The sequence below is a fragment of the Mesocricetus auratus genome, unplaced genomic scaffold (assembly GCF_017639785.1).
Source record: "Mesocricetus auratus isolate SY011 unplaced genomic scaffold, BCM_Maur_2.0 Super-Scaffold_6730, whole genome shotgun sequence".
In the NCBI taxonomy this organism is placed as follows: domain Eukaryota; kingdom Metazoa; phylum Chordata; class Mammalia; order Rodentia; family Cricetidae; genus Mesocricetus; species Mesocricetus auratus.
The window spans coordinates 74,427,775-74,440,148 of record NW_024429184.1 but is presented as its reverse complement, the minus strand read 5'-3'; positions in this window follow the sequence as shown (position 1 = coordinate 74,440,148).

Sequence of the window (12,374 nt, the reverse complement as noted above, 5' to 3'; positions counted from 1 at the left end):
CCTGGGGAAAGCATTTTTCAGTCATGTAGGGTATCTGCATTAAAATAAAGTCTCTCTCTCTCTCTGTCTCTGTGTGTGTGTGTGATATGTATATGCACAATTATAATATGTGTGACTTTAAGTAAGCATATAAAATAATAGACTTCCCTATGGTTTTTCAAAAAATTCTTAGTGCTATTTTATCCCTCCTCCCTAATCCTCCCTCTGTATTATCCTCCCACTCCTCCCTGGTTAAGTCATCCCCATTTTTGCACTTTCCTTTTCACAGCACCTATCTCCCTTTCATCTGGAGTTCCCCCACCCTTGCTCTCCCCAATGATCCATTTATACTTCCCTGGCTTCTACTGTTATTCTATAACATACATTCAAACCATATCTAGGATCCACAAATAAGAGAGAACATATGATATTTGTTTATCTTGGCCTGAGTTACTTTACACACTATAATGTTTTCTAGTTCCATGCATGATTTCCTTTTTCTCTACAGGTAAATTGAATTCATTGTGTACATGTACAACATTTTTATTATCTACTCTATTGATGAACATGTAGGCTGCTTTCACTTCCTGGTTATTGTAAACAATGCAGCTATCAACATAGGCCAGCAAGTACCTCTGTAGTGGGATATTAAGTTCTTCAGGTCTATGGCAGAGAGCAGTGTAACTGGGTCATATGGCAGTTCTATTTTTAGCATGTTGAGAATTCCCAACACTGATTTCCATTGTAGCTACACCAGTTTACAAAACCAGTAAAAATGAGCAATGTTGCTCCTTTCCCAGCATTTGTCTTCATTAACATTTTGTTTAATTGTTTTCTTGACCTTAGCCATTCTGTCTGGGGTGAAATGAAATCCCAGCATTGTTTCTATTAGCATTTCCCTAATTGCTGAGGATGCTAAGCATTTTCAGCTTTTTGTTAGCCATCTTTATTTTTTCTTTTGGGAACTCTCTGTTCATAAACAATTTTCAACTGGGTAATTTTCTTGATTATATTTTTCCAAGTTTTTACATATAATGGTTTTATCTTCTATCAGATGCTTATCTGACAAAGATTTTCTCCAACTTTGTGGACTTCTTTTACGTTCAGTTGAGTGTTTTCATTGCTGGACAGAGCTTTTAGTTCTTTGCTATTGTTTTGTTTTTTTATTTTTAAATTTAATTTTAAATTAGAAACAAGGTTGCTTCTAATGCCAATCCCTGGTCCCTCTCCCTTTCCCTCCCTTCCTCCCATGCCATCCTACCAACCCTTCCCCAATACCCCATAATTTCCCCAGGGAGGGTGAGGCCCTCCATGGGGGGTGTCCATAGTCTGTCATTTCATTCAGGGCAGGGCCTAGGCCCTCCCCCAAGAGTCCAGGGTGAGAATGCATCTCTCATTGTGGGATGGACACCCAAAGTCCATTTGTATGCCAGGGATAAATACTGATCTACTACCCAAGGCCCAATAGATTACCTAGGTCTCCTCACTGACACCCACATTCAGGGGGTCTTGATCAGTCCCATCAGAGCTTTTAGTTTTATGAGGTCCCATTTGTTAATTGTTGAAATTAATTCCAAGGCATGTGTGCGTGTTTGTGACACTCTGCTTGTATTATTGTAGCTCTGTAATATAACTTGAAGTCTCTGGCATTTTTCTTTTTTTTTATCTGCACTGCTGTAGCTATCCTGTGTCTTTTGCATTTCCAAATTAATTTAGTATTTTGTTCTATAGGTTTTAGTTTTCTAGTTCTGTGATGACTGACATGGAGATTTTAATTGGAAATGCATTGGATCTGTAGGTTATTTTCAAAGGATGGTCAATTAAAAAAAGTTAATTCTGCCAATGCCATGAACACAGGAAATCTATTTTCTAGCAACTTCCTTGGTATCTTTCTTCAGAGATTTAAAATTATCATTATAATGTCGTATACCCACTGATTAGGTTTATTCCTAAGTTTGAGGGGCAGGGCAGTAAAGCTATTGTGGATGAGATTGTTCCTGTGATCTTTTTCTCAGCATGTTTGTTATTTGTGTACAAAAAGATTTCCAATGTTTTAAGCTAATTGTGTATACTATCCCTTTCCTAAAATTGTTGATTTCTAAAATGTCTCTGGTAGAAACTTTGGGATTTCTTACTATAACATTACGCCACCTGAAAATGGGAATAACTTTACTTCATTTCCTACTTTTCTACTTGTATCATTTTACTTTTCTTCTCTTTTTTATATCATTTTTATTTTAATTTTAAATAGCTTGTTTTACATATCAATCCCAGTTCCCTCCCCCTCCCCTCCTCCAGCAGTCCCCTTTCCCCCCAGCCTCCCACCCTATTGCCAATTACTTCCACATAGGGGATATCTAGAGTCTGTCATTTCACTCCGGGTAGGTTCCAGGCATTCCCCTAAGAGTCCAGGCTGAGAGAGCATCCCTCTTTGTGCTATGGGCTCAAGATGACTGTTTGTATTCCAGGGATAGACACTGATCCACTGCTCAAGGCCCCATAGGTTGCCCAGGCCTTCTCAAGGACACTCACATTTGGGGGGGTCCAGATCAGTCCCATGTTAGCCTCCCCGCTGTCAGTCTGGAGTCCAAGAGCTCTCCCCTGTTCAGATCAGCTCTCTCTGCTGGTTTTGCCAGCCCATTCTTTGCCAATTTGCTCATCACTCCTCTCTCTCTGCCACTGGGTTCCTTGGGTTCAGTTCAGTGTTTAATTGTGTGTTTGCCTCTGCTTCCATCAGTCACTGGATGAAGGCTCCCAGATGGTTATAGACATCAAGTTCATTATCAGGAATGGGCATTCGAGGTGGTCACTCCACTATTACTTAGCTTGCCAATTGGTGTTATTCCTTTAGATCACTAGAGGTCACTCTGGTGCCTGATCTGTCTTCTAACCTATGATTCCCTCTTCCCCCTGTTCTACCCCCACCCACCCAACTTCCTGTTCCCCCATGACCTACTCTCTCTTCCTCTTCTCCCCCTCTCTTCTTCCCAGCTCCCACTCTCCCTCATCCCTCACCATGTTCCCCATCCATTCAGAGGATCTTGTCTCAATCCTCTTCTCTTGGGTACTATGCATATATGCATATCTTTTAGGTTCTTTCCTATTTCCCAGACTTTCTATCAGTGGAAGTGCAGACTGGCACTATTCTGATCCATGACTAGAAAACATATATGAGTGAGTACATACCATGTTTGTCTTTTTGTGACTGGGTTACCTCACTCAGGATGGCTTCCTCCAGTGCCATCCATTTACCTGCGAATTTCGAGATTCCATTGTTTTTTTCTGCTGAGTAATGCTCCATTGTGTAAATGTACCACATTTTGTCCACCCACTCTTCAGTTGAGGGGCATCTAGGTTGCTTCCAGGTTCTGGCTATTACAAATAATGCTGCTATGAACATAGTGGAGCAGATGCCCTATTTGTATGAATTTGCCTCATTTGGATATATGCCCAAAAGTGCAATTGCTGGGTCTTGCGGTCGATTAATTCCCATTTTCCTGAGGAATCTCCACACTGATTTCCAAAGAGGCTGTACGAGTTGGCACTCCCACCAGCAGTGGAGTAGAGTTCCCCTTTCTCCACATCCTCTCCAGCATAAATGGTCTTCAGTGTTTTTGATTTTAGCCATTCTGACAGGAGTAAGATGGTATCTCAGAGTTGTTTTGATTTACATTTCCCTGATGGCTAAGGATGTTGAGCACTTTCTTAAGTGTCTCTTGGCCATTTTAGCCTACTCTGTTGAGAATTCTCTATTTAGATCTGTACCCCACCTTTTAATTGGATCCTTTGGTGTTTTGGAGACTTGTTTCTTGAGTTCTTTGTAAATTTTGGAGTTTAGCCCTCTGTCAGATGTGGGGTTAGTGAATATCTTTTCCCATTCTGTGGACTACCTTTTTGTCTTGTTGACTGTGTCCTTTGCCTTACAGAAGCTTTTTAGTTTCAGGAGGTCCCATTTGTTAATTGTCGATCTCAGTGTTTGCGCCTCTGGTGTTATGTTTAGGGAGTGGTCTCCTGTACCAACTCGTTGAAGAGTATCTCCCACTTTCTCTTCTAAAAGTTTCAGTGTGGCTGGATTTATGTTGAGATCTTTGATCCATTTGGACTTAAGTTTTGTACAAGGCGATAAACATGGATCTATCTGCAGTCTTCTGCATACCAGTACCCAGTTATGCCAGCACCATTTGTTGAAGATGCTTTCTTTTTTCCATTGTACAGTTTTAGATTCTTTGTCAAAAATCAAGTGTTCATAGGTGTGTGGGTTAAAATTAGGGTTTTCAATTCGGTTCCATTGGTCTACCTGCCTGTTTTTGTGCCAATACCAAGCTGTTTTCAGGACTATAGCTCTATAATAGAGCTTGAAGTCAGGTATGGTGATGCCTCCTGAAGTTCTTTTATTGTTTAGAGTTGTTTTGGCTATCCTGGGCCTTTTGTTTTTCCATATAAAGTTGATTAATGTTTTTTCCAGGTCCTTGAAGAATTGTGATGGAATTTTGATAGGGATTGCATTGAATCTGTAGACTGCTTTTGGCAAGATTGCCATTTTTATTATGTTGATCCTACCAATCCAAGAGCATGGGAGATCTTTCCATTTTCTGGTATCCTCTTTGATTTCTTTCTTTAAAGACACAAAGTTCTTGATATACAGGTCTTTCACTTCCTTGGTTAACATTATCCCCAGATATTTGATGCTGTTTTTGGCTATTGTAAAGGGTGATGTTTCTCTGATTTCTTTCTCAGTCACTTCATCATCTGTATATAATAGGGCCACTGATTTATTTGAATTTACCTTGTATCCTGCCACATTGCTGAAGGTGTTTATCAGCTCTAGGAGTAACCTTGCAAAGTTTTTTGGGTCACTTATGTAAACTATCATATCATCACCAAATAGTGAAAGTCTGACTTCTTCTTTTCCTATTTGTATCCCCTTTATCTCCTTTTGTTGTCTTATTGCTGTAGCTAGAACTTCAAGTGCAATATTGAAGACATATGGAGAGAGTGGACAGCCTTGTCTTGTTCCTGATTTTAGAGGAATTGCTTTGAGTTTCTCTCCATTTAGTTTGATGTTAGCTATTAGTTTACTGTATATTGCTTTTATTATATTCAGGTACGTTCCTGTTATCCCTGATCTCTCTAGGACCTTTATCATGAAGGGATGCTGGATTTTGTCAAAGGCTTTTTCAGCATCTAGTGAGATGATCATGTGGTTTTTCTTTCACAGTTTCTTAATATGATGGATTACATTGATAGATTTTCTAATGTTGAACCATCCCTGTATTCCTGGGATGAAGCCTACTTGATCATGGTGGATGATTTTTCTCATGTGTTCTTGAATCTGGTTTGCGAGTATTTTATTGAGTATTTTTGCATCGATGTTCATGAGGGAAATTGGTCTATAGTACTGTTTCTTAGTTGTGTCTTTGTGTGGCTTGGGTATCAAGGTAATTGTAGCCTCGTAGAAAGAGTTTGGCAGTGAGCCTCCTGCTTCTATTGTGTGGAATACTTTGAGGAGTATTGGAATTAGCTCTTCTTTGAATTTCTGGTAGAATTATGCACTGAAGCCATCTGGGCCTGGGCTTTTTTTATTTGGGAGACTTTTGATGACTGCTTCTATTTCATCAGGGGTTATAGGTCTGTTTAGATTGTGTATCTGTTCTTGATTTAGTTTTGGCAAGTGATATCTATCCAGGAAATTGTCCATTTCCTTTAAATTTTCAAATTTTGTGCAGTACAGATTTTCAAAGTATGCCCTGATGATTCTCTGGATTTCCTCAGAGTCCGTTGTTATGTCTGCTTTTTCATCCCTAATTTTGTTAAATAGCATGCTCTCTCTCTGTCTTTTAGTTACTTTGGACAGAGGTTGATCTATTTTGTTGATTTTCTCAAAGAACCAACTCTTTGTTTCATTGATTCTTCTCAGTGTTTTCCTGGTTTCTACTTGATTGATTTCAGCCCTCAATTTGAATATTTCCTGGCGTCTGCTCCTCCTGGGGGAGTTTGCTTCTTTTTGTTCTAGAACATTCAGCTGTGCTATTAATTCTCTAGTATGACTGTTCTCCAGTTTTTTCATGTGAGCACTTAGTGCTATGAACTTCCCCCTGTAGCACTTCTTTCAAAGTGTCCCATAGGTTTGGGTATGTTGTGTCTTCATACTCGTTGAAATCGAGGAAGTCTTTAATTTCTTTTTTTATTTCTTCTTTGACCCAGGGATGGTGCAGTTGAGCATTATTCAATTTCCATGAGTTTGTAGGTTTTCTGCAATTTGTGTTGTTGTTGAATTCTAATTTTAAAGCATGGTGGTCAGATAAGATGCATGGAGTTATTCCAATTTTTTTGTAGCTGCTGAGGTTTGATATGTTGCCAAGTACGTGATCGATTTTAGAGAAGGTTCCATGTGGTGCCGAGAAGAAGGTATATTCCTTTGTATTTGGGTGGAATGTTCTATAGATGTCTGTTAAACCCAGTTGGGTCATAACTTCTATTAGTTATTTTGTTTCTTTGTTAAGTTTCTGTCTGGAGATCCTGTCTAGCGGTGAGAGCTGAGTGTTGAAGTCTCCTACTATTAGTGTGTGAGATATTATGTGCATTTTGAGCTTTAGTAATGTTTCTTTCATGAATGTAGGTGCCTTTGTATTTGGGGTGTAGATGTTTAAAATTAAGACTTCGTCTTGATGTATTTTTCCTTTGATGAATATGAAGTGTCCTTCTTCATCTCTTTTGATTGATTTTAATTTGAAGTCTAATTTGTTAGATATTAGGATTGCTACACCCACTTGTTTCTTGGGACCGTTTGATTGTAAGATCTTTTCCCAACCCTTTTCTCTGAGATAACGTGTGTCTTTGATGTTGATATGTGTTTCTTGTATGCAGCAGAAGGAAGGGTTCTGTCTTCGTATCCATTCTGCTAGTCTGTGTCTTTTTATAGGCAAGTTGAGGCCATTGACATTGAAGGATATTAATGACCATTGATTGATGATCCTTGTTTGTGCTTGATTTATTGTTAGTGAAGTTATTTTGTGTACTTTCAACTCCCTTTTTCATTTGGCGTTTTGTAAAGTGGGATTATATATTGCCTGTGTCTTTGTGAATGTAGTTATCTTCCTTGGATCTAGGTTTTCCTTCTAGCATTTTCTGTAGAGCTGGATTCATGGATATGTATTGTTTAAATCTGGCTTTGTCATGGAATATTTTTTCTCCATCTATGGTAATTGAGAACTTTGCTGGATATAGTAGTCTGGGTTGGCATCCTTGTTCCCTTAGCATTTGTAGGACATCTGTCCATGATCTTCTGGCTTTCATCGTTTCCATTGAGAAGTCAGGTGTAATTCGGATAGGTCTGCCTTTGTATGTTACTTGGCCTTTTTCTTTAGCTGTTCTTAATATTTTCTCTTTACTCTGTAGGTTTGATGTTTTGATTATTATATGGCGAGGTGACTTCTTTTTCTGGTCCAGCCTATTTGGTGTTATGTAAGATTCTTGTATTTTCATAGGCATATCTTTCTTTAGGTTAGGGAAGTTTTCTTCTATGATTTTGTTGAATATGTTTTCTGTACCTTTGAGTTGTATTTCTTCGCCTTCTTCTATACCTATTATTCTCAGGTTTGGCTTCTTCACGGTGTCCCATATTTCCTGGATATTTTGTGTTAAGGATTTGTTGGTTTTTGAGATTTTCTTTGGTTGACGACTCTATATCCTCTAATGAGTCTTCAACACCTGAGATTCTCTCTTCTATCTCTTGTATTCTATTGGTGATACTTGCATCTGTAGTTCCTGATCGTTTACCCAGCTTTTCTATTTCCAGCATCCCTTCATTCTGTGTTTTCTTTATCGTTTCTATTTCAGCTTTCAATCCTTCAACTGTTTGAGTTGTTTCCCTCATTTTTTTGGTTGTTTTTTCTTGGTGCTCTTTAGATTCTTTGAGAGATTTGTTTATTTCTTGAATTTTTCCCCATTTCATGGATTTTTTTGTTTGTTTTTTCTTCCATTTCTTTAAGGGATTTCCTCGTTTCTTCTTTGAGGGTCTCCATCATCTTCATGAAATAATTTTTAAGATCTGTCTCCTCTTCTTCGTCTATGTAGTGCTTTTCGGGTCTTGCTGGTGTTGCATCCCTAGATTCTGGTGGGGTCATGTTGGTGTTTCTATTGCTGAGTGAGCTCTTATTCTGTCTTCTTCCCATCTCTTCTTCCAGTGGGTGCTGGTGGGGTCTTTCCGTCTCCACTGGTCTCCTTCCTTCCTGCAGCTGAAGCTGGGGATGTTGACATGGAGTTTGGGGCCTGGAAGGGCTGATGTCTTTCCTGAAGCTGGACTTGCTGGGGTTGGGGTCTTGGAAGGGCTAATGTCTTTCCTGTGTGGGCGGGTCTTCTGGATGCCAGGAGCAGCCCTGGAAGATCAAGTGGATGGGTGTTGGGCAGGGGGTCCTGCAGGAGACCCAATCTCCTACTTTTCTTCTCTTATCTTATTGCTTTACCTAGGACCTCAAGCATTTGAAAAGGAGTGAGGACATGCACATGCCAGTCTTGTTCCTAATGTTAACCAGACTGCTTAGAGTTTTTCTCCACTGAGGATAGCATTGGCTACAGGTCTGTCAGCCTTATTGTGCTGCTGTATGTTTCCTCTATTATTGTTTGTAGTTCTTTGAAAACTTGGTCAAATCTGCTATGAATCCACCTAGAACTATTGTTGTTGTTGCTCCTGCTATTGTTGTTGGGAGACATTTTATTATTATTTAAATAGCTTTATTTGCTATGTGTCTGTTTAAGTTGTAGATCTTCTCTTGGCTTAACTTGTGTCTAGGCTTTTTCTAATTCTTTTAGATTTTCCACTTTAGGTTTTTAAGTATTCCTTGGTAAGCTTCTAAATGTGGTATAATATTTCTCTGTTAATAGCTAATTCTATTAATTTTGGTCTCTTACTCCTTTCTTTTAGTTAATTTAGCTAGGATTCTGTCAACCTTGTTCATTTAAAATAAAAACAGCTCTTATACTTATTGACTCTTTGTATTATGGCTTTTTTTTGTTATCTATTCCATTTGCCCTAGTTTTTATTATTTCTTCCCATCTAATAGATTTTGGTTTGTTTGTTCTTCTTCCCAAATTTTTGAAGTGCATTATTAATCTATACTTTCCTTTAATATAGGTAGCTGGAGCTATAAACTTTCCTGCTAAAACCTGATTTTAATGCATCCCATAGGTTTTGGTTAGTTGTGGGTTTTTGTTTGTCATTTATTTCAAGGAATTTCTTTTTATTGCCTTCTTGATTCTTCTTTAAAACATTCACGATTCATTAGCATGCTGTTTAGTCTCCATAAGTTTGTGTAATTTCTAGAAATTCTTTTGCTTTTAATTTTGAATTTCATTGCATCATGGTCAAACAGGACACTGGTAGTTATTTCAGTTTGTTTATGTTTGTTGACATTTATTTTGAGTCCTCGTATACAATCCATTTTATAGTAACTAAATAAAATACATTTAGAGGAATCCATGAGTTGCTAAGTATACTGTGTATTCTTTGGTGTTTTGAGAAATATACTGAAGATATCTATTAGGTCTGTTTAATGCATGAGATCAATTAATTCTGATGTTTCTCTTTGTGTATGTCAAGAAAACCTGTCCACTTGGAGAAAATGGGGTATTGAAATCACTACTATTACTAAACTGTGTTAATTTTGTGACTTGAAGTTCAGTAGAATGTTTTTATGAAACTGAATGCACCAGTATTTGATACATATATGGTTAGGATTGTAATGTCTTCTTGATTAAAATTCATTTGATCAAAATAAAGCATCCTTCACTCTCTATTCTGATCAATTTAATCAGACATTATGATAGGAATCCCTGCTTTTTATGATCCTATTTGCTTGGGGAATTGTTTTCAATCTTTCACTCTAGAATGATGGCTATTCTTGAATGTGAGATGTATATTTTGTAAATAGAAAAACGTTGGATCTTATTTCCTAATCCATTCAGTCAACCTGTTTATTTTGACTGGGGAGTTAAGGCAATTAGATGGCCACAACCAGAAACTGAATGGCCCAGACAGAGGTCTAGGAGAGAACCAAACACAACTGGCAAAAAGGTCAATTAAATTATTTCTAATAATATTCTGCTATATTCATAGGTCAGTGCCTAGCCCAATTGTCATCAGAGAAGCTTACTCTGGCAGCTGATGGAAGCAAATGCAGAGACACACATCCAAAGCTCAGGGAACCCCACAGAATATGTGAAGGAAGGATTGTAGGAGCCAGAGGGGTCAAAGACACCACAAGACCATGGACCACGTGATTAACTAAGCAGGACTCATAGGGGTTCACAGAGACTGAAGCAACAATCACAGAAATTGCATGGGCCTACACTAGGACCTCTGCATATGTGTTTTGGTTGTTTAGCTTGGGATTTTTTGTGAAACTTCTAACAGTAGGAATTGTCTCTGACTCTTTTGCCTTCTCTTAGAACCCTCTTCCTCCTACTGAGTTCACTCATCCAGCCTTGATATGAGGGTTTGTGCCTAATCTTGATTCTTGTTATGCTATGTTGATATCCCTGGAGGCCTGCTCTTTTCTGAAGGCAAACAGAGGAGCAGTAGATCTGGGGGAAAGAATGGGGGAGGCAACAATGAAGAATGGAGGTAGGGAAGACTGCAATCAGAATGTATTATATGAGAGCAGAATTTTTTTAAAGGTGAGCTTTGCTGAAAGTTGAAGCTTCTTTGATGAGATATGAGAGCTACATTTATCTGTAGCAATAAGGCTAAGTGTTTAGAATGCTGTTAGAAATTATATTGGTTTGAGGAAGAGGCAATAATAGGATCTCCCCTAGGGACCATGACCTGACTGGCCAGGGATACTTCAATAAGTTCATACTGTCAAGCTTGAAGCCCCTCTTACTGAGCAGGCCATAAGTCCAAATTAGATAGTTATTGGTTGCCCCAAGAGACAAGTTGCATTCTTGGCCTTTATGAATATCTTTCTGTTATGGTTGTTGTTTTTGTTCATAGATATTGCAGCTGAGTATGTTTATCAATTGGTTTTTTCCCTTGTCATCTTGCATACCTCCTGTGAGACGTAGTGCTTGGGGAAGTGTAACATGAGTTCTCATAGGTCTAAATAATAAAAACACAGAGTTAGATATCAGCATAAATGTTGAAAGGTCAGAGAAGTAAAGGATCCAATTACAAGAGAGACCTCTTACCTCTACTGAATTCTCAGAATAAAGGGGCGATGCTGTCTCTATGGATCCTCAGACTGAATGTAATAAGCTCATGTCTCCTCCAGCCTTATAGTCTTCTCTCCACAAAGCCATATCACTCCTGTTTCCACCTTCCTAGTGCTGAGATTAAAGGAATGGGATTCCCAAGTACTGGGATAAAAGGTGTGAGCCACCACCACCTGATTTTGTTTCTCTTTAAGACTAATCAATCTACTGTAGCCCAGGGTGGCCTTGAACTTACAGAAATCCATCTGCCTCTGCCTACTGAATGCTGGGATGTGCCACCACTGCCTGACCTCTATGGCTAACTAGTATGGCTTGCTCTGCACTCTGATCTTCAGGCAAGCTTTATTTGTTAGATCAAAAACAAAACATCACCACATTCTCCCTTTTTTGTCTAAAATAAAAAGACTATAAATAATATAAGAAAAACTATATACATTAAGTACAATAACTATATACAGTATGTATAGTCAACTAATACATCAACAATGTCTAGTGAATTAGCACTTGACAAATTTAGAGAAAATTCTCCGTTATCTATCCTATCTTGGTGAGTCCAAAGTCTTGTACCTAATTCACTTTCTATCATAACTGGCATTATCATACAACAATATCTTTTGATGTCTCTCAGCCTTATACACTTTATATCTAGTTAATGAGTTTCTTTCCTGAGTCTGAGAAAAAAGGAAAATTATAAATAGCCTTCAACTCCCTCAGAGACCCAAAAAGGAAACATCATTAGCTGAGTAAGCAGGAAGTGTGAGCTAGCAACTTACAAAAAAAATGTGAGAAATGAAAGAAACATCTGGCTGCCTGGACAGTCACCCATGGTTCCTCTGTAATGTTGGGGTAACCATTTTGGCCTACATGCCTAGAATATTTTACAGACTTTTCTAAAAAGCAGGATTTTTGAAGGACTGCCCTGCTTGGCTTGTAAGGTTTGGCAGTCACTCTCTTTTGTGTCCTGCTTGTCCAATTTGGACAGCATACTGTCAAAAGTTGAGGCAAGAACACTTTTTTACCCTGTGTCTAACTTTTTGCCACATCTGTCTTCTATATCTGATAGGGAAGCTACACCTACAAAATCTTGACAATATGATCTTTTAACAAGAAAAAAAAAACAAGTGACATGACAGTGTGGGTGCTAACTAATGACTGTTGAGAAAAAGGGAATCAGTCTTTTCAGGGGA